Source organism: Urocitellus parryii, chromosome 5 (genome assembly GCF_045843805.1).
Source record: "Urocitellus parryii isolate mUroPar1 chromosome 5, mUroPar1.hap1, whole genome shotgun sequence".
Lineage (NCBI taxonomy): Eukaryota > Metazoa > Chordata > Mammalia > Rodentia > Sciuridae > Urocitellus > Urocitellus parryii.
The window spans coordinates 179601896-179625217 of NC_135535.1; positions in this window are offsets into that span (position 1 = coordinate 179601896).

The following is a 23322-nucleotide window of genomic DNA, read 5'->3' on the forward strand; positions in this document are numbered from 1 at the left end:
AGCTACTCCAGAGGCTGATGCAAGAGGATTGCTAGTCTGACGCCAACCTGGGCAATTTAGCAAGATATCCTGTCTTAAAAGAAATATTTTTTAAAATATTGAGTCTATAGTTTAGTGGTAAAGTGCTTGTCAGGATGAAAGAAGCCTTTGGTTCAATCCCCAGTACCAAACAAACAAGTCATTTTGTAATAGCAATGTTTTGGCCAAGATACACAAAGAAAGACCATTTGAACTAGAAGGATTGCTGACACATCATATCTGCCAATTATAATTTAAGAAGCAGCCCAAAAAAGAAGAAGACCCCAGAATTGGCCATGAACACACAGAGCCCCATACAGGACACCAAGGATTGGGGACCTCACCACATCAAAATGCCATCCTCTAGAAAGACCACTATGTCCAGATTCCACAGATAAAAACATGATATAGATTAGATCAGGAGCTAAATGAAATAAAGTCAAAATGCCACTCTTCATACCACTTCTATAAAGGAAATATTTTAACACATATTTTTATATATTTTTGAGTTACAGTGTGATGTTTTGATTCATTTTGTATACATTGGGTAGTGATCAACTCAGCAGATGTATACCTTAAAGTTGTATCATCGCTTTATGGAGAGCATGTTCAAATTTTCTCTAACAATATTGAGATGCATAATGCTTTATTGTTAATTATATTCACCTTTCTGTGCCATAGAACACCCGAGCTTATTCCTCCTACCAGACTAAAACACTGTACCCAATGACTGACTTCTCCCCATGCCTCTTTCCTTTTATTCTCCCCAGTCCCTGGAAACTACTATGAACTTCAACTTTGCGGGGGAGGGGTACTGGGGATTGAACTCATCAGTGTTTGACCACTGAGCCACACCCCCAGTCCTATTTTGTATTTTATTTAGGGACAGGGTTTCACTGAGTTGCTTAGTGCTTCATTTTTGCTGAGGCTAGCTTTGAACTTGGGATTCTCCTTCCTCCGCCTCCGGAGCCACTGGGATTACAGGTGTGCACCACTGCACCTGGTTCTAATTGACTTCTACGAGCTCAGTTTTTTTAGATTTCACTTACTAGTGAGATCATCCCATGTTTGCCTTTCTGTGCCTGACTTATTTCACTTAACATTCCTTCAGGTTCATCCATGCTGTTGAAAATGGCAGGATTCCATGCTTTTATGGTTGAATAGTGTGTATGTATATGTATATGTGCATATATATAATGCATGCATCCATTGATGGACGTTGATTCCATACCCTGGCTCTTGTAAATAGTACTGCTATAAACATGAGAGTGCAGATATCTTTTTGACATGTTGTTTGTGTTTCCTTTGGGGCTATACCCAATAATGAAATGACTGGATTCTGTCATCCATTTTTAGTTTATTGAAGAACCTCCATACTGCTTTCACATGGCTGTACTAATTTACATTTCTACCAACAGTGTTCTAACAGTTCTTCTTTCTCCACATCTTTATTAGTATTTGCTATTTTTTCCCTTTTGGATAATGACCTTTTTAACTGGGGTGAGGTGTGGTTTTCATTTATATTTGCCTGATGATTAATGATATTGAGGTTTTTCTTCATATATCTGGTAGTAACTTGTATATCTTCTTTTGAGAAATGTCTATTCAAATATTTAGCCCACTTTTTAATTGAGTTATTTTTTTGGTTTGTTTGTTTTGGTTTTGGTTTTGGTTTATTTTTGCTATATTTTGAGTTCTTTATTCTGGATTTTAACCACTTGTCAGATGTATAGCTTATAGATATCATCTACTGCTCTGTTGATTGTTTCCTCTGCTACACAGAAGCTTTTTACTTCAATGTAATCCATTTGTAAGTTTTTATTTTTGTTGCCTGCGCACTTAGGGTCATATCCAAAATTCTTTGCCCAGTACTATGTCCTAAAGCAATTGCCCTGTTTTATTTAATTAGATTAGAAAACTAAGGGCTTACATGTGAGTCTTCCTCCCTCCCTCCTTCCTTCCTTCCATTCTTTCTTTCCTCTTCTTTTCTTTTCTTTCCTTTTCTTTCCTTTTCTTTTCTTTTCTTTCCTTTTCTTTTCTTTCTTACCAGGGATTGACCCAAGGGCACATAACCACTAAGCCACATCTTCAGCCCTTTATTTTATTTGTTCTTTTTAGTTAAACATAACAATAGTCCCTGGTCCTTTTTATTTTTTATTTTGAGAGTCTTGCTAGGTTGCTTGGGGCCTCGCTAAGTTGCTGAAGCATGCCTTTGAATTTACAATCCTCCTGCTTCAGCCTCCTAAGCCACTGGCATTAAAGGTGTACACCACTGCACTTGCCTATATTTAAGTCTTTAAGCCATTCTGAGTTGCTATGTGTAACTGGTGACATAGAGGGTCTAGTTTCATTTGTCTGCATGTGGATATCTAATTTTCCTAATTTAGAAACAGTCTTCTGCAATGCTACTATTAGATTTTTAAATAAAGTATATAGAATTTTTAAAGTAGATTTTCTGTCTTGTTTTTTTTTTGGTTTTGGTTTGTTTTGGTTATTTTGTGTGTGTGTGTGTGTGTGTGTGTGTGTGTGTGTGTGTGTGTGTTGATGCTGGGGATTGAACCCAGGGTGTTGTGCATGTAAGTCAAGCACTCTACAAACTGAGGTATAGCCCCAGCCCTAAAGCAGGATTTTAAGGTATTTTAAAACAAAATAAATTGCTTTTCCAAATTTCAAAAAAAAATCTTTTTTGTAGAGTCTGTGAAACTCATGAAGGACTTTGTAATTATTTTATAATCAACCCATGAAACAGGTAGCTATTTTATCCACTATATTAAATATGAGAAAAATGAAAATAACAACCACGACAATTCACTTCCACTGCTAAGGCAAAGTAAAACTCCCAGGCTTGTTTTATAACTTGTGAACTCTACATTGGAAAGAATTTCAATTCAAAGATATTTCACAAGTATTAGTTAATTATTATGTACCAACAATCTCTTAGAATCTTAATCCTTATGAAATTAAACAGTTGCCAGATCAATAATTATGAACAAATAAACATGAACTATGAACAAATAAAAATGAGAGTTCAAAGAAGTTTGTCTTGTGTAATCTTTGAAACTTTGGAATGACAAAATTCAAAAACATCCAAGAAAGTGCGGTTACTAGCTGTTCAACACCATATACTGCCCCAGCACATGTCTGGTTCTGGAAAAAGAGCAGATATTAAAACAATCACATATCTATATGTATCTATCAATATAAATACATATACCCATAAAGTTATGTATGATTATTATATTAGAGTTATGGTATAATAAATAGCATATCAATATTACATATATTCTTTACACACACACAGGTCACTGTCTTAAAATCAGTCCCTTTGCCTAAGGAGCTTGCATCCTGGCTCTGCCTAAGTGACATTTCTACGTATGGGGGTTTAAAAGAATATTTAATTATAAAAAAGTATACTCATGGGGCTGGAGTCATAAATTAGCAGTAGAGCACTTGCCTTGCATGTGTGTGGCACTGGGTTCGATTCTCAGCACCACATATAAATAAGTAAATAAAATAAAGGTCCATCAACAACTAAAAATATTTTTTTATAAAAAGTATACTTGTGATTTAATTTTAAATAAAAGAGAAAATAGAAAACACTATGTAAAATATATTCTCCTTCCTAAAGATTATATATATAAGTGCACAAAAACATACTGGAAGATTACACATTAAGATTACACATTAAGTGTGAACTAGTTATATTTGATTACCACTACTGATGTTTTATTTTTGTTTATTTAAATTTCCGATAGCCGTTCTAGCTCTCCAGCCATTTGATGGCTGCTCTAGGTTGGGGGCAAACATACAAGTCCACAGTAAGCCACAAGGTCAAGAGTAATTCCCATGGAAGGGGTAAGCCAATGGTGAGGAGGGTGAAGCATACACTAAGTTAGTTCGTGAAATACAAGAGGATATTTCCTGTCACAATTTGCCCACGATGAGGGTGGTGACCTCAGACTCCCTGGATCGAGCTGTGCTTTTTAAGGATTCAAAGAAAGAAATGCACCATGTTGGCTGGGGCTCTGAGGGACCCCTCCAACTCCTCCTCAGTATTAACTAGTTATATTAAGGCAAATAACTAGAGACCTATTGGCCTATGCTCACCAGAATACAAAGTGCCTTTGAAAGAACCTTCCCTGGAAGACTTTAAGAAGCTCAAAGTTCTTCAGCACCTAGAGATGCATATCTATGTGTTATGGGATGAATCATTGTGTCTCCCTAAAACTCGTATGTTGAAACCTTAACTCCAAAATAGCAGTATTTGTAAGTGAGGCACTGGGAATAATTAGGTTTAGATCTTGTCATGAGGGAACAACTCATTAAGATGAGTGACCTTTAAAAAAAAGTGTTATTATTATTCAGTCTTTAACAAATTGGGCTGACCATCTCTCAAAAAGCAGTTAGGCATATTTGTGTGGTCTACTTTTAATCTATTCTGTTCTGTTGATCTACATACCTATTATTAACACTTTTGTCTTGAAAACTGAGGCAATATTAGATTTCCCCTTACTAATTTTTCAAAATGTTTTAGATATCCTAGTTCCTTTTACTCTCAGATACATTTTGGAATAATCTTTTCTGTATCTACAAAAAAAAAGGATGATGAGATTTTGACAGGTATTACATTAAACCTGCATATCACTTTAGGAGGAATTGACATTTTCTTTGTGGGGTTGTCCAATCCATGGACATGATATGTCCTCCATTATTTAGATTTTTAATTACCATGACCATTTTGTAGTTTTCAGCATCCTCAAAGAATCTTAACTCAGCCTGGGCTGTAAGTTTCTTTTATCCCTAGTGAGGGGGAAAGAGAGGGTGGGGTTAGATTAGGAAAGGATTGATGACTGGAGACTTCTAATGCTGCTCTGGTGGTGGGGAATAGGATATTTTGAGATCTGGTGGTTGGTAATCGGATGACAATGACGTTGCTATGAATCTTGAAAACATTTTGGTTACTTTGGCATCTCTAGCCTAGAAGGGGGAGGAGAGAAAGATTAGGTAATTTAAGAATAACCAACCACATATCACCATCTCAGACAAACAGTCCTTGAATAATTAACACATCTACATGTAGAATTGAACAGAAATTTGACCCAAAGATTAAGGTACAGATTGTGGAGTTTCGTCACTTCCAGAATTGGTGATTTTAAAAGACAACTAACAGCAAGTGAAGCTCGACAGCTTATTTGGATTTTCCCCCAAAATGACAAAATGACAACAAAGCCTTTAGAATTTACTTCAAAAAGCAGTGGCAGTGTCTGCAAGAATTTTTTTCCAATTTTACAGAAGTTCTATTGTGAATAAAATGTTATCAAACAACATCACATGCTACACAGAGAAAGTTCTCATGAAAGGAAGAGTCAATTGATGCACCAAACTTCACTGTTGTTTTAAGAAATTTCCACAGCCATCCTAATCTTGAGTAATAATCAGCAGCCATCAACTGTTAAAGAAAACTCTTTTCCAACAAAAAAAGATTATGATTTGCCAAAGGTTCAGGGATTCATTAGCAGTTTTTAGCAGTAAATTATTTTTTCCACACTTTTTTTAATGGTACATTAGACCCTTAGAATGAGGACTTAGTCTCATACTTCTACATGTATATAACCAGTTTTCCGAGCACCATTTGTTAAAAAAGGCTCTCTTTTCTCCAAAGTATACTTTTGGCACCTATGTCAAGGATCCAGATGACTATATGTGTGGGTTTATCTCTGTATCTTCTATTTTCACCATTGTTCTATATATCTGTTTTTATGCCACTACCATGCAGTTTTGGTTACTTTAGCTCTGTAGTATAATTTGAGTCAGGTATTGTGATATGTCTAGCATTACCTTTTTTGGTCTAGAATTGTTGTGGGCTATTTTGGATCTTTCATTCTTTCAAATTAACTTTGGACATTTTTATCTAGTTCTATGGAGAATGTCATTGGCATTTTACAATAAATCTGTATATTGCTATTGGTAGTATGGCAATTTTAACAATATTGATTCTGCATAGCCATGAACATGGGAAGACTTTACTGTTGTGTCTTCTTCAATTTCCCTCAGTGTTCTGTAGTTTTCTTTGTAGAGGTCTTTCACTTCCTTGTTTAGGTTTATTTATAAGGTTTTGTTTGTTTGTTTGTTTGTTTGTTTGTGTTTTTGAGGCTATTGTGAATGGGACTGTTCTGATTTCTTTCTCAGCAAATTCATTTTTGGTATATTAGAAAGCTATTGAGTTCTGTATGTTGATTTTGTAACCTGCTACTTTCCTGAACTTGTTTATTGGTTCTAGAAGTTTTTGGATATTCTAAGTATAGTATAGTATCATCTGCAAACAGCAATAATTTGACTTCTTCCTTTCCTATTTTTATCTCTTTTATTTCCTTCTCTTGCCTAATGCTCTGGCTAAAATTTCTAGCATTATATCAAATAGGAATGATGAGAGTGAATATCATTGTTTTGGATTTTAAAGGAAATGATTTCACTTCTTCCACATTACCCTGATGTTGGCTTTGGGGTTTTCATATGTAGACTTTATGATGTTAAAGCAGGTTCTTCCTATTCCTAGTTTCTTCAATGTTTTTATCATGAATTGGTGCTGAATTTTGTCAAAAGCCTTCTCTGCAACTATTGAGATAACTAGGTGATCCTTGTACTTAATTCTACTTATGTGATGAATTCTATTTATTGATTTGTATAAGTTAAGCCATCCTTGCATCTCATCTATGTTAAAGATTTGGCAATAATCTTCTTAATATGTTGTCAAATATGATTTGCAACATTTTATTGAGGATTTTTTGAATGTAAGTTTATCAGGGCTATTTCATCTGAAGTTTTCTTTCCTTGATGTGCTCTTATCTGGTTTTTGGTATAAATGTTATACCAACTTCGCAGAATGAATTTTGAAGTGTCCCATTCCTTTCTATTTCATGGAATAATTTGAAAAGAAGTGGCATTAGTTCTTCTTTAAAGATTTGGTTTAATTCCGTTGAGAACCTATCAGGTCCTGAGCTTTTCTTTACTGGGAGGTTTTGTATTACTGTTTGTGTCTCACTACTAGTTATTGGTCTGTTTAGGTTTCTGATGTCCTCTTGATTCAGTGTTGGCAGGTTGTATGTATCTAGAAATGTGTCCATTTCTTCTAGGTTTTCCAATTCATTGGAGTATAAGTTTTCAAAACATTGCCTAATGATCCTCTGGATTTCTGTGATGTTCTCTGGTGATTTCTTCTTTTTCACCACTAATTTTATTAATTTGGATTTTCTCTTTCTTTTGTTTAGTTTGGCTAAGGGCTTATCAATCTTATTTATCATTTCAAAAAATCAATTGTTTCACTGATCCTTTGTATAGATTTTTTCATTCTCAATTTTATTGATTTTGGCTCTGATTAATTATTTCCTTCCTTCTACTGTTTTTGGAACTGATTCTTCTTTTTCAAGAATGCTGAGATGCATCATTATGTTGTTTATTTGGGATCATTCTGTCTTTTTTATGTAGTTACTCATAAATTTAAACTTCTTTCTTCTTATGACCTTAATAGTGTTCCAGATATTCTGGTATGTTGTACCTCTATCCTCATTTGAGTCTAAGAATTTTTAATTTCTCCCCTGATTTCTTCTAACACCCATTCAACATTCAAGGTTATTGTTCAATCTCCATGTGTTCATATAGTTTCTTCGGGTTTTTTCGTATTGATTTCTAATTTCATTTTATTATGATCTGGTAAGATACAAAGAATTATAACAACGTTGTTGTACTTGCCAAGATTTGCTTTGTGGTCTATAATTAAGTATTCTTAATTAAAACATGTACATTTTTAGGTATAATGCAATTACACACTTAATATATTGACTCCAATATAGGGCAAATATAACTTTAATATGCTTTGGGAAAAAGTATTCATGTGACTTACTTTACTTCAGAGATCTTAAACTGAATCCACAATGCTTCTGAAGTATGCCCATAGTAGGAAATCATTTTTAAAAACAATAAAGCATGCACTGTAATGCTATCTTTGAGATCGATGTTAACTTGTAAAAGCTCTGAATAAATCAAAAGAATGCCATATTACTAGAAAATTAACGTGTATTCATCAATCACCTTTCCCTCAAACCTGAATTAATGGTTTCATTCTGTCTCATTTACAAATGGTCTTCCAAATGCTCATTCACACAGCTGCATGATTACACTATTCTGGAACTGGATACTTTCAGCAAGGAGAACAAAAAATCATGAAAAGAGACCACTCTTAAAGAAAGCATTATACATGCTAATTACAGCAATCAGCTCAGATCAGCTGTATGCAAATCCTTGAGGTCATTAAGCACTGATATAGGAAAGAACATGAGAATTCAGACTCATAAAACCCTTTTATACACTGAACTATTAATAACTATGTGCAGGATTAGAGAGAATACAGAGAAAGAGAAAGAAATGCTGTCCAGAGAGTTGAAGATTACAGGTAAGAAAAAATTGTACATATTGTTCCAGAAGAAAAACTAAACAAACAAATGAACAGATGTTACTAAAAGCGAGTTTTTCACATTTTGCATTAAAAGAAAATAAGTTTTTCAAACTGCAATCATGTGTAAAGAATGAAGGTGGGAAAGATCTTATTTCTTCCTTTCAATGAAACAAAAAGCAAGTCTGCTTTCTAGAGAGTCTCACCCACTCAGTTTCAAAGTTCTGTTTTCATAAGGGAATGCAGACCATCTTGTTGAATCCTAGCATATTGCCACATGAAGCTATGAGTTTTCCTATGTTCCCAAATTTGGCCATAATCTAACTCAATTTTTTATTTTAAAGACAAGCTTATTAGGAATGAGAAAAAAAATTTTTGATAGATACATCTGCAAAATAAACTGTTATGATGGTCAGTCTAAAAAACAATTTTTCACTTGATTTCTGCATTCATTTAGATTTTTTCAAAAGCCTCAAATAATGTGGAGAAAACCTGAAATGTAAGATGACATTCAGAGTCATCGTGTACATCCCTTGTCCAAGCAAGCACCATATAGGTCATTATGGAGAGGCAACCAGCACCTTGTTAGGGGTTCCTTCTTGTACCCAGGAGTATATAAGCCCCCAGATAAGATAAGTCAGAAATAGTGAAGAGATAAGAAACAGAGTCAGAATTATACTTTTGAAGCAGAGCACCTGATAGATCAGTCCACAGGGGAACTGTGGCTAAACAATTAGATAATTCCTCCTGTGGTTTATTTAAGGGGTACATCAAATGCAGGGATAAGGTTTCAGGCATGGAGTCTCCTTCCTGATGTCTTGAAGTGAGCAGGTTGATTGGCATCTTGGCAGGTTACACTCATTTCTGAGAAATTATGTGGCTACAGTAGGTCACCCTATCTCCAGTGCTGTGTGGAACCTGGGGCAGAGCTGAATGGGACTCACATGTGTCTAGTCAGTCTTGGCCAGAGAAAATTTCCACTGGAAGCTTCCAGACACCAGATTCTCCTATTCACTGGCTGTGATGCTGATTTTTGGTTCACACATAGCCCAAGGATGGCTCTTGATATCTTCCCATTTGTAATTTTTAAATGCAAATCGGGGGGTGCTTACTTCAAGTCACTGGATCACTGGATCCCTGATCTATTATTATGATATACAAAAGAATTAGTATCAAACATATCATTTCAATAATATATCATGTAGAATGTTTCAACGGCTTTCCAGAATGGGAGTCAATTAATTTATAAAGTATTTGATCAGCCAGAGATGCAGAGTCAAAATATTCTAAATATTCTGGGTGCTCTAATGTATCTACATGAGATTTAAGCCATTATTATTGTTATGCCAAACATCCATTAGATGATTTCTAATTTATTTTGAATTTCATTGGGAAGTATGATATTTGGCTTCAGTAACACACATAGTTAGCATGGCATTTAATCTTTTGTTTGAAAAAAACATTTTTCATTATTAATATTTGTAACAATCGCTTTTAGAGTATAAAGCTCATTATCAATATTTGTAACAACAGTTTTTAGAGTATAATTCACTCTCAATTTCTTTATCAATACTTACCTAATTCTATAGGACTTTGGGAATATTTTGAACCATATTATTAAGAAAATGAGCTTTGGTTACTTTTTTTTATATTTACAAGATATTTATCATCTATGTTTTCTTATTATTATATTTCCAATAACTAAAACATAAGTGTAAGGGTTCTGTGTTTGGGATTAGAGTCTCTGATGACTTCATGGCTGTGGCATACTTGGTGTCTGGGAAAATTTCTGTACAAGAATACAGGATGCCTAGCTGCTCTAGCAATGCCCTGCATGAAGAGGCTCTATGCTAGAGTCTTATCAGCCTTGACCTTGATCTCAGACACACAGCTCCTGGGAAGAAAGAAACTCTCTTGTTAGACAACCACAATGCGTCATCAAGCTCTGCTGAGTCTGAACCTGTCCACTTAATATTAATTTTAAACAATGGACTTTCTTGAGAGCTACACAAAGCTCCTAACATTGCACATTGCAACTGTAGTATGTAACTGAGGAATAAGCTGCATAAAGTTGCTAACTCTGTAACCTGCCTAATGACACAATGAACAATAATGTACTGATGATGCCAGTGACCTAAAGTAACCTATTGTTATAAATAAAGTTGGAAGCTTGGATGAGGAGGCATTCTGCCTCTGCACCTGGCTTCTGCCTCCTTTTGTTTTACTTACACATAAGAGGATTAAATATGGGCTGAAAGGCCATAGCAGGAACCCTGATTGTAGTTTCTGCCTATAAAGTTAGGTATGGAGCCATCTGTATAATGTAGAATATCTGAGGCTGCAATTAAATGCCAGAGATCTTTTTAAATATCATCCTCCCTGAAAGTTAGAATATTACCAATGAAATTTCCAGAGATCATAGCATCATGAGAGAATGGAGTATGTCCATAAATATAGTCAATATGAGAATAGAAACCTGAAAGGATACATTAAGATATATAAGACCCAAATTATCATCACATAAGAAATAACTGTTATAAACCCAAATGTGAATTAGTGATGTATTTAGCATAACATCAATCAGTTTTCCAGGCTCTAATTTGTTCTTCATTTCATGGTTGCAAAGTAATACCTAAACAATAGGGAGTAATCTAAATCACATGAAGTTTTAAAGAATCAGAATGATTGTATATTCAATCTCATTTTATATTCTGAAAATAGTTCTAGATAACTCAATTATACTTTTAGCTTCTATCTTTTACTAAATTAAGAATCCAAATTAAACATGGTTGCTTGCAATTTTTTTTAAGAAGTAAAAATAAAACGCACTTAGTGGAATTGCTCCCATGTTAAGCCTTCTTGGCTTTGAGCTTTCTGTAAGAATTGGAATGTTGATATGATTGTCTTTTATTAATTTTTTGAAGATCAATCCAAAACATATCTATCACCTCTAGAGATTTTATGTTGCACTGGAAAAGCATTTGTAGATTTCACTCATTTAGGAAAGATGGCAAATTATATTGCAGAATAATTAGGGCAGAAAAATATTGGTGGATTTTCTATGGAAATAACTGGATTGTTATGAGAAAATTACATTTCAATAATCATCCCATTTTAATAACAGTCCAGACATATAACCTTAAGTTCCAAGGACCAGTATGGTAGGCTGGTTTAGGTTCTTCTTATGCGTTTTTTTTCCTCAAAAGTTACCTTTAAATAGCTAGCATACTCATCATGGAACCAACATATAGGTAGGTTCCCACTGTAGCCAGTATAATTAAATCCAGCAGCATGAATAAGTGTAATGTTTATCTGTAAAATCTCCCATCATGTAAGTGTCATTAATAAACACTTGGATGAATTCACATCACTAGGTACATTAAAGGTGGATCTTGGGAACGGGTCTACTGAAGTCTCTCCATGGATTCTACTTACCTGACAGCTCAAAGCCAGCATGGCTATAAACATTGTAGTTGAAGTCTTATTATCTCCCCATTGTTGAACTGTTTGTCCAACCTGCAGTGTCAGGTTTTTCAATTGTTTCCACACTGACAGGTTGATTTTTTTCTGAAAATAAATATGTATAGACTCTACCTGATGGAATTTGATTTATTCTATGGCTCCATGTGTTGCTCAACAGCAGTGAGACTTTTAAAAACTATCACAATTTAAAGAAATTTTTTTTCTAAAATAATTTTATGAGATTTAGTGGGGACATGTAGGGTTCTGTTTTCCTCCTTTATTATTATTTTAAATCAAAGAAAAAAGTTGATATAAGTCAGAGTATTATTAGCCTTAAATTGCAGACAATGCCTAGTATAGCACAAGTATTTAAATAATAAGAAATGACTCAATAAATATTTTCATGTGCCCAAGAAAATTGGCAAAGGTTACTTGTTAGGCATGTGAAAATCATTAAAGTCAATATTATTGAGCTGTAAAGGGCATTCAGTAAAAGAAAGCTTATTTTTACCAAATGTATGACTTGATTTTTGTCTCTACTAATGGGCTGAGCAAAAAAATTATAAAATAGAATCAATATAGATGTTGAATGACAGTTTTACAATTTGTTTTATAGGTAATGGCCTTATTATCTTAAAGTAACTTAAGTTGCTATATTAGAATTGGTACCCCGGTAAGTTATAAACAGACAATGATTGTTAAGTTTTGTAAGGGAAATACAATATGAAATTAACAAAAGTAAAAACATTTAATTATTATAATAGTTATGAATTAAGGAATATAATGTATATTTCACACACACGCACAGAGAGAGAGAGAGAGAGAGAGAGTTGTATAAAAAAAATTTATCCTTTGAATCTAACTTTAAATGAACTTGAATGGTATCTTCACTTGGCATGAAGTGAGAGTTTTAACTTAGGAGATATGACCTCTATAAAGGACATGGAAGATATGAATAGACACATTTCCAGAATAAGAAATATCTATGTTCAGTGAGCATAGGAAAAAAATTTCTTTCATCTATTACTAATAATAAAAAGTGAAATAGAAGAATGAATAGCCTTTTATTTACCAATTTAAGAAAAAAATTTTATGATTATCAAATCTTATGTTGATCTAATACTTTGAATATTGATGGGTAGAAAAGAATCATTAGTATTGTTTAGGATAGTGATTTAATAAATTATTTTTAAAACTTAGAATTTTATATAGCATTGATTTTGCAATAATATCTTAAGGGACTTTTATCAAATTATCAATATTTTTATGTATAAAGACATAGCTGCATGAATACCTTTAATAACTCTGTTTTTAAGGTAGTAAAAATGATGTAAATGTCTAATATAAGGTTTTGGATAAAGGAATTATAAGATTCAAAATTTGGCATTAAAAACAACATTGTAAATGAACACTAATTATGTGTAATTTAAAATGATTTTATGTTTTGAAAATATCAATGATATCATATTTATAAAATATGTATACCTATATGTATAGAAAACAGTTTAGAAGGCTATATACTAGATATTAGCAGCAGTTATCTGTTGACAGTAAGTAGACTTTTAGGAGATTCTCATGTATACTTCTTAAGTTTTATAACAATGGGTCACTTGGCAAAAATTAGGTTAGGTGTTTTAAATTAATTAATCTTAGTTTAATTAATCTTAGTTTAATCTTAGTTAATCTTAGTTTCTTATTTGGATATTACTTTATAAAGTTTTGAGTATAATTTTTTGAATCAATATAAACTATTCCATATAATTTAATGTCATATCCAAAACATAAAACAGACGAGTTAAGAGAACTCTTAACCCCTTCTTGAGGAAAGGTGTTACCTCATTTTGCTACCCTATAAATAAGCTAGTGTCTCTTAATTGTCTTTTAAAAATATAGCTTAGTTTACTTCTCAGTGTAGAGAGTAACATAAAAGTTTTATAAAATATTTATATAATTATAAAAGATTAAATGATAGAATTAAATTTCCAATTATTTGTTATTATTTTATAAGTTTGTGAGAGACCATTTTATAAAACTTTAGTTTGGAGAGCATCAGCTTAGTAAAATGTTCTCTTAAACCTTATACTTTGAAGACTTACATATTTAGGAGATAGAGATACAATTGATGAATAAAATTTAGCAATAATTATCAGTTACATTGATGTTTTCAAGTCAATCAAGTTTACCTGTTAAAGAAAACCTTGAAATTTGGAATTTAAGGTGGTATTTAAAAATAATAGTATTATCTAATCAAAATGTACAAATCTTAATTTCTTTAAAGTTAGCTCTTTTTTAGATAGTAAAACTTACCAGGCATTAGAAATTAATCTATATTGTTAATTAATCTACATTTGCATATTAATATTTGATCTTGGGGAAAAGTGTTAAATATTTTTAATTGATTTTCCATATATTCATAAACTACTTAGTTACATACAAATTTGCTCTTTACATACCTAAACATTCTTTATCATTTATTTAGACCTTCCTGTATATAACCATACAAAAATTTTCCCATTCAGAAAAATCTTTTTCTTCCTACCATTAAAGTCTCCAAATATAAAGATTTTTTTTACCCAGAAACATTTTCTTTCTGCCTTCTAGAACTCTCCAGTTTTTCCCCCCTCTCAGCAGAAGCATTTCTTTCTTCCCTGCTAGAATTTTTCAGTCTTTCTTTCTCATCTGTAGAATCTTTTTTGTTGTTGTTGCTTACATTTTGGAACATACCCTTTAAATCTCTAAATCTAGATAAATTATTATATTTTAATAAGAGAAAATATTTCAGTTGAGATGTAGTCAATACTTTTGGACAGTTTTGTGTGACAATGTTTAAGTAGATACAATTATACCTGTTGGGACTTAATTCTTAGTAACCTTGTTTTTAGTAATTTTAAATCCTTTGGTTTTTTATTTACCAATTTATGAAAACACCAATAATGTGTATTACCCCATAAAATTTAAGGAGTTAAGATTATTTGACATTTTGTCTAATGGTTAACATCTTAACTTTGTAAGTCAATAAGTATCTCCTGTAATGAATATTTATATAATTAAAGTCATTTACCCTAAATTTAATAGTCAGGGCATCAGGTAAATGTAAATAATGATTTTAGTTATGATTTTTCTGTTGAAGAAAACTGTTAGAATAAATAGATATAAGTGTTAGTTATTATAGAAATTAGAAAATATATAGATCATTTAACCAGCTAGAAAAAGTAGTATTAATAATATTGAAGATATCGTTTATTTTTATTCAGTTACCCAATTTGAATTAAATCTTATCAAATCACATGAATTAAAAATATTTATTTTTAGATTGTGAGTGCACTCACTTATGTTAACTTTGATATCATGTAATACAGTTATAATGTAAATATACTCATTGTGTATACACATTTATAAATCAGAAAAATAAAAATCTGGAAATTATAAGAATGTTGTGAAATAAAATATTTCAGATTGTTGGCTTTGTTTTCATAATTGTCAGATTAACTTTTAATAATATCCCTAAAAAAACAAAAAAAATTAATGTATTAGAAATAAGTAGAACATCTCTTGTTAATGTTACAATCCTTTTTGCAACTCTTCCTTAGCACTATAGCTATAAAGAAAATTCCTCAGAGAAACTTGTTGGTGGGGCTGTGAATTATCTTTTATCAACCTGTGAAAAATTAAGTACAGACAGTTGTTGCCAAAGATGCAGGAGTTTTGTCACAGGCAGTTCCTACAGGCTCAGTCTCAGGTGCAGTTAGTTTCAATTAAATCTATTTTATTGATGCTCATCACACTTCAGGCACACATCCTAAATACTAAGTCCTAATTGAGTCTACACCCAAGGGTCTCAGATGCTCACCTGGGATGTGTCTTAAATCCGGGTTGCTGGAACTTGACCTGGGCCAAAGGAGTCTGGTACAGGGGGCACAACAGGGACGGAGGCCTCCATCTGTCTTTCTGGGTCCTGTTAGTCCTATCGCCCCACCACCACCCCAGAAGTCTGGGTTTTTAAATTCTAGTTCAGTTGTGCTTACAGCTGATAACTGAGTGAGTTCTGGGATCTATGCCCAAGTGTATGGTCTTACATCACTAACTTAAGTCTATCTAAGTTCTGCAGTTTATTTAACTTTTGCAGTTTACATTACATCATGACCATAATGCTTACCATCCTTATCTAACACACACACTAATTAATATAATCCACAGTCAATAATCCTATAATAATTTCTGGTACTCATATCAGTCCACCCCTGACTCTTCATCAAGCATTGAGTGAAGGGGGAGTCATACATCAACAGAATAAATTACAGCAGGTATTAAAGAGCATTCATGTATGGAAGAATAGTTTTGTGATAAGCAATGATCAACAATCCTAATCCAATAGTGCAATATCAGTGGTGTACATATCTGATACAAGCAAGTTCTTGTAGAGAAGGTAAGGTTTGGTTTCCAAGCAATCTGTGCCAAAGGTGAAAAGACCCATTTAGTCAGGAATATCCTGTGCAATTCCTGCAGGGGCAGTTGTTCCAGAAGAAACAAGGATGGTACAAAGTTAATTAAATATAGGTTTCTTACAAGGGAGAAGGTAATAGCAAAGCATCAATAAATGATCCATCCATCCATTTTGGGATCTATAACAGTGTACATATAAATTATGTCTAAGCAAATGGCAAAAAAAAAACTTAAGGGGTACATATCCAAATCAAATCTGCCAGATAAATCCACACCAAGTTACATAAATCACACAGATTAGTGGGAAAATTAGGAATAAGTCTACCTAGTATCATTCTTGTAGAGACCAGCAATTTAGATTATACCAATGAACAAAGAAGGTAGTCTTATGGATTGCAGGGCAATGTGTGCAATAAAGCACATTTCTGGGACATCTCCTATATATCCTCCTTCGGGCAGAAGGCATCTTTTGAAGATTAAGGATCGGTAGGTGGGTGCAGATGTTTTCCTTCAAAGGAAAGAGAAATTCTCAAAGCAAATATAGTGATGAAGAAACCTACAAAGAGGTTATGGATTTCAATGAGGCAGTGCCATGGGTTCCAATGTCTCAAAAGGTATGGAACCTGAGTAAGTTCAGGGTAGATAGTTTTCCATAGGGAACAATTTTTTTATTTCATTTATATTATGTTTCAGGAGGAATGTTGATCTATCTACCAGTATGACTACTTTGTCCAGATTATGAATGAATGAGTCCAACCTCTTAAATTGTGCCTGAATGTCAGTATTAGTGGCTTCCAGGGCTTTCTGGTTGTGTTGTAAGATGTCATCCACTTCTGTTATGGACTTCATAATGTTGTTCACAAGTTTATATTCAGCATAATCATCTGGAGTAAACATCTTGCCATCACCTAAAGTATGATTAATTTGGCATGAGATGGTTAATATGGCAAAGCAGCGGCTCGAGTTGAAGATGACTTCTGATAGTCCAGGTATGTATGTCTCATAGATGACAGGAGAACACAAATTAGTAATGTATGTAGCTTTACATATGAGTATCAGCCAAAGTGGAGGTTTTTCAATGCACAATTTTTTTTTTATTGTTGGTCGTTCAAAACATTACATAGTTCTTAATACATCATATTTCACAGTTTGATTCAAGTGGGTTATGAACTCCCAATTTTACCCCATATACAGATTGCTGTATCACATCAGTTACCCTTCCATTGATTGACATATTGCCTTTCTAGTGTCTGATGTATTCTGCTGTCTGTCTTATTCTCTACTATCCCCCCTACCCTACCCTACCCTCCCCTCCCCTTTTCTCTCTCTACCCCTTCTACTGTAAATCATTTCTTCCATTTGTATTATCTTGTCTTACCCCTCCTTTCCTCTTATATGTCATTTTGTATAACCCTGAGGATCGCCTTCCATTTCCATGCGATTTCCCTTCTCACTGCCTTTCTCTCCCACCTCTCACCCCTGTTAATGTAAATCTTCTTCTCAAGCTCTTCGTCCCTACCCTGTCCTTGTTTCCTCCCCTTATATCAAAGGAGTCATTTGGTATTTGTTTTTTAAAGATTGACTAGCTTCACTTAGCATAATCTGCTCTAATGCCATCCATTTCCCTCCAAATTCTATGATTTTGTCATTTTTTAATGCAGAGTAATACTCCATTGTGTATAAATGCCACATTTTTTTTATCCATTCATCTATTGAAGGGCATCTAGGCTGATTCCACAATCTTGCTATCGTGAATTGTGCTGCTATGAACATCGATGTAGCAGTGTCCCTGTAGCATGCTCTTGTTAGGTCTTTAGGGAATAGACCGAGAAGGGGAATAGTTGGGTCAAATGGTGGTTCCATTCCCAGCTTTCCAAGAAATCTCCATACTGCTTTCCAATTTGGCTGCACCAATTTGCAGTCCCACCAGCAATGAGCAAGAGTGCCCTTTTCCCGGCATCCTCTCCAGCACTTATTCTTGTTTGACTTCCTAATGGCTGCCAATCTTACTGGAGTGAGATTCATTTTGATGCAAATGGATTTCCAGTTTTCCCAGCACCATTTGTTGAAGATGCTATCCTTCCTCCATTGCATGCTTTTAGCCCCTTTATCAAATATAAGATAGTTGTAGTTTTGTGGATTGGTTACTGTGTCCTCTATTCTGTACCATTGGTCCACCCGCCTGTTTTGGTACCAGTACCATGCTGTTTTTGTTACTATTGCTCTGTAGTATAGTTTGAAGTCTGGTATCGCTATACCGCCTGATTCACACTTCCTGCTTAGTATTGTTTTTGCTATTCTGGGTCTTTTATTATTCCATATGAATTTCATGATTCTTTTATCTATTTCTACAAGAAATGCTGTTGGGATTTTGATTGGCATTGCATTGAACTTATAGAGAACTTTTGGTAATATCGCCATTTTGATGATGTTAGTTCTGCCTATCCATGAGCAGGGTATATTTTTCCATCTTCTAAGGTCTTCTTCTATATCTTTCTTTAGGGTTCTGTAATTTTCCTTGTATAAATCTTTCACCTCTTTTGTTAGGTTGATTCCCAAGTATTTTATTTTTTGGGGGGATATTGTGAATGGAGTAGTTGTCCTCATTTCTGTTTCAGAGGATTTGTCGCTGATATACAGGAATGCCTTTGATTTATGCGTGTTGATCTTATATCCTGCCACTTTGCTGAATTCATTTATTAGCTCTAATAGCTTCTTTGTGGACCCTTTTGGGTCTGCTAGGTATAGAATCATATCATCTGCAAATAGTGATAATTTAAGTTCTTCTTTTCCTATTTTTATGCCTTTAATTTCTTTCGTCTGCCTAATTGCTCTGGTCAGTGTTTCGAGGACTATGTTGAACAGAAGTGGTGAGAGAGGGCATCCCTGTCTTGTACTAGATCTTAGAGGGAATGCCTTCAATTTTTCTCCATTCAGAATGATGCTGGCCTGTGGCTTATCATAGATTGCTTTTACAATGTTGAGGTATGATCCAGTTATCCCTAATTTTTCTAGGGTTTTGAACATAAAGGGATGCTGTACTTTGTCGAATGCTTTTTCTGCATCTATCGAGATGATCATATGGTTCTTATTTTTAAGTCTATTGATGTGGTGAATAACATTTATTGATTTCCGTATATTGAACCAGCTTTGCATCCCAGGGATGAATCCTACTTGATCATGCTGTATAATTTTTTTGATATGTATTTGAATCCGATTCACCAGAATTTTATTGAGGATTTTTGCATCAAGGTTCATTAGAGATATTGGTCTGTAGTTTTCTTTCTTTGAAGTGTCTTTGTCTGGTTTCGGAATCAGGGTGATGTTGGCCTCGTAGAATGAATTTGGAAGTTCTCCCTCTTTTTCTATTTCCTGAAATAGCTTGAAAAGTATTGGTGTTAGTTCCTCTTTAAAGGTTTTGTAAAACTCTGCTGTATACCCATCCGGTCCTGGGCTTTTCTTAGTTGGTAATCTTTTGATGGTTTCTTCTATTTCTTCTATTGTTATTGGTCTGTTTAGGTTGTCTATATCCTCCTGACTCAATCTGGGCAGATCATAAGACTTAAGGAATTTATCTATGCCTTCACTATCTTCTATTTTATTGGAGTATAAGGATTCAAAATAATTTCTGATTATCTTCTGTATTTCTGAAGTGTCTGTTGTGATATTGCCTTTTTCATCCCGTATGCTAGTAATTTGGGTTCTCTCTCTTCTTCTCTTCGTTAGCATGGCTAAGGGTCTGTCAATTTTATTTACTTTTTCAAAGAACCAACTTTTAGTTTTGTCAATTTTTTCAATTGTTTCTTTTGTTTCAATTTCATTAATTTCAGCTCTGATTTTAATTATTTCTTGCCTTCTACTTCTTTTGTTGTTGTTTTGCTCTTCTTTTTCTAGGATTTTGAGATGAAGTATGAGATCATTTATTTGTTGGTTTTTTTCTTTTTTTGAGGAATGAACTCCAAGCAATGAATTTTCCTCTTAGAACTGCTTTCAATGTGTCCCATAGATTCCGATATGTTGTGTCTGTGTTTTCATTTAACTCTAGGAAGTTTTTAATTTCCTCCTTGATGTCTTCTAAAACCCATTGATCATTCAGCAACCTATTGTTCATTCTCCAAGTGATGCTTGATTTTTCCTTCCTTCTTTTATCATTGATTTTCAGTTTCATTCCATTATGATCAGATAAGATGCATGGCATTATCTCTACCCCTTTATATTGTCTAAGAGTTGTCCTGTGACATAATATATGGTCTATTTTTGAGAAGGTTCCATGTGCTGCTGAGAAAAAAGTGTAACTACTTGATGTTGGGTGGTATAGTCTATATATGTCAATTAAGTCTAGGTTGTTAATTGTGTTGTTGAGTTCTATAGTTTCCTTATTTAACTTTTGTTTGGTAGATCTGTCGAGTGGTGAGAGAGGTGAGTTGAAGTCTCCCATGATTATTGTATGGTGGTCTATTAGACTCTTGAACTTGAGAAGAGTTTGCTTGATGAACACAGCTGCACCATTATTTGGGGCATATATATTTATTATTGTTATGTCTTGTTGGTGTATGGTTCCCTTGAGCAGTATGAAGTGTCCTTCTTTATCCCTTTTGATTAACTTTGGCTTGAAATCTATTTTATTAGATATGAGTATGGACACTCCTGCTTGTTTCCTCAGTCCATATGAGTGGTATGATTTTTCCCAACCTTTCACCTTCAGTCTATGAATATCTTTTCCTATCAGATGCGTCTCCTGTAGGCAGCATATTGTTGGGTCTTGTTTTGTGATCCATTCTACTAGCCTGTGTCTCTTAATTGGTGAGTTTAAGCCATTAACATTTAGGGTTATTATTGAGATATGGTTTGTTCTTCTAGCCATATTTGTTTACTAATGTTACTAAACCTGATTTGTTATCCTCTTTGACTACTTTCCCCCCTTTACTGTCCTACCTCCCATAGTTGGTTTTCAATGTTATTTTCCATTTCCTCTTCCTGTAATGTTTTGCCAAGGATTTTTTGAAGAGATGGTTTTCTAGCTGCGAATTCTTTTAACTTTTGTTTATCGTGGAAGGTTTTAATTTCATCTTCTATCCTGAAGCTTAATTTCGCCGGATACACGATTCTTGGTTGGAACCCATTTTCTTTCAGTGTTTGAAATATGTTATTCCAGGATCTTCTAGCTTTCAGAGTCTGTGTTGAGAGATCAGCTGTTATCCTGATTGGTTTACCCCTAAATGTAATCTGCTTTCTTTCTCTTGCAGCTTTTAAAATTCTCTCCTTATTCTGTATGTTGGACATCTTCATTATAATGTGTCTAGGTGTGGATCTCTTATGATTTTGCACATTCGGCGTCCTGTAGGCTTCTAGGATTTGGGATTCTGTCTCATTCTTCAAGTCTGGGAAGTTTTCTCATATTATTTCACTGAATAGACTGTTTATTCCGTTGGTATGGAGCTCTGTGCCTTCCTGTATCCCAATGACTCTTAAATTTGGTCTTTTGATATTGTCCCATAATTCTTGGATGTTCTGCTCATGGTTTCTTAGCAGACTTGCTGAGCTGTCTATGTTCTTTTCCAGTTGAAATACTTTGTCTTCATTGTCTGATGTTCTCTCTTCTAAGTGATCTACTCTGCTGGTAGTATTCTCAATTGAGTTTTTGAGTTGGTTTATTGTTTCCTGCATTTCTAGGATTTCTATTTGTTTGTTTTTTATTACCTCTATCTCCCTGTGAAATTGATCTTTTACTTCCTGGATTTTTTTGTCAATGTGATCTTTCATTATCTGATTTTGCTGTCTCATGTCTTCCTTGAGACTCCAGATCATCTGAAGCATGTATATCCTGACCTCTCTATCTGACATTCCATCTGTTGCACCTATTACCTCTTCTAAAGTTGAGTTGACCTGCATTGCCTGTGATCCTTTCTTTCCTTGTCTTTTCATACTGCTGGCGTTTCTTTCTGCTTGGTGAAACTGTTGTGTTTTGAAATTTTCTCTCTATTTATTTATATTGCTCTTGTATAGTTGAAAAATCACCCTTGCACGGCAGGTAGTGGCTGTGATCATCCTCCAATTGGTGTGATCCGTCTACCACGCTGGCAGGCCCTAGGTCTGCTCTGCTGGTCGGTCAAAGGTCCACCTACCCAGCAGGCACGAGGGGCACCTCTGTCACTCCGCAGGTTGCTGGGCCTAACCTCCCGATGGGTCGAAGGTTCGCCTAGCTTGCAGGCACTGGGGGAGGGGCCGGTTCCGCCCCTCAGCAGGCCGCTCGGCCCATCTGCCGGTGTTCACAGTCCCGCCTACTTTGCAGACACTGGGGGAGGGGACTGGCCTGCCCCTCAGCAAGCCACCGGCCCTGTCCTACTTGTGGGTCCTGTCCGCGTTCCCTGCAGGCACGTGTAGCTGTTCTGTCACTTGGCAGGTTGCTGGACCTGACCCGCCCATGGGTTGCAGGTTTGCCTAGCTTGCAGGCACTGGGGAGGAGAGATATTAGAAGGGGAGGGAAGAAGTCACTAAAGAGAATGAGTGTATGCAGGTAGAATTCAAGGAAGGGGGAATAGGAAAATTGAAAAGAAGTGAGAAGACAAAAGAAAAAAAAAGTGAAAAGAAAGAAAGAAGAAACGAAAAAAATAAAAATTTAAAACCAAAAAAAAGAAAAAATTTTATAATGATAGTAAAAAATAGAAATTAAAGTTTAAAAAATAATAGTAATACTAATAAAATAAAAAGAATTTAAAAAAATTGAAACCATTAATAAGAAAGTTAAAGAACAACAACTACATCAACAACAAAAAGTGAAAATAAAATAAAAAAAATAAAAAAATACTAATAATAATCATTAAAAAAATAATAATAATAAATGCAGTCATATAGCTCGATTAACTTCTCTTCCAGTTGGTGGAGCTATGCCCACTGGGCCAGGCTTCTCTTCTTGATAGGTGGGAACCAATCACTGTGCCTCAGCTCTT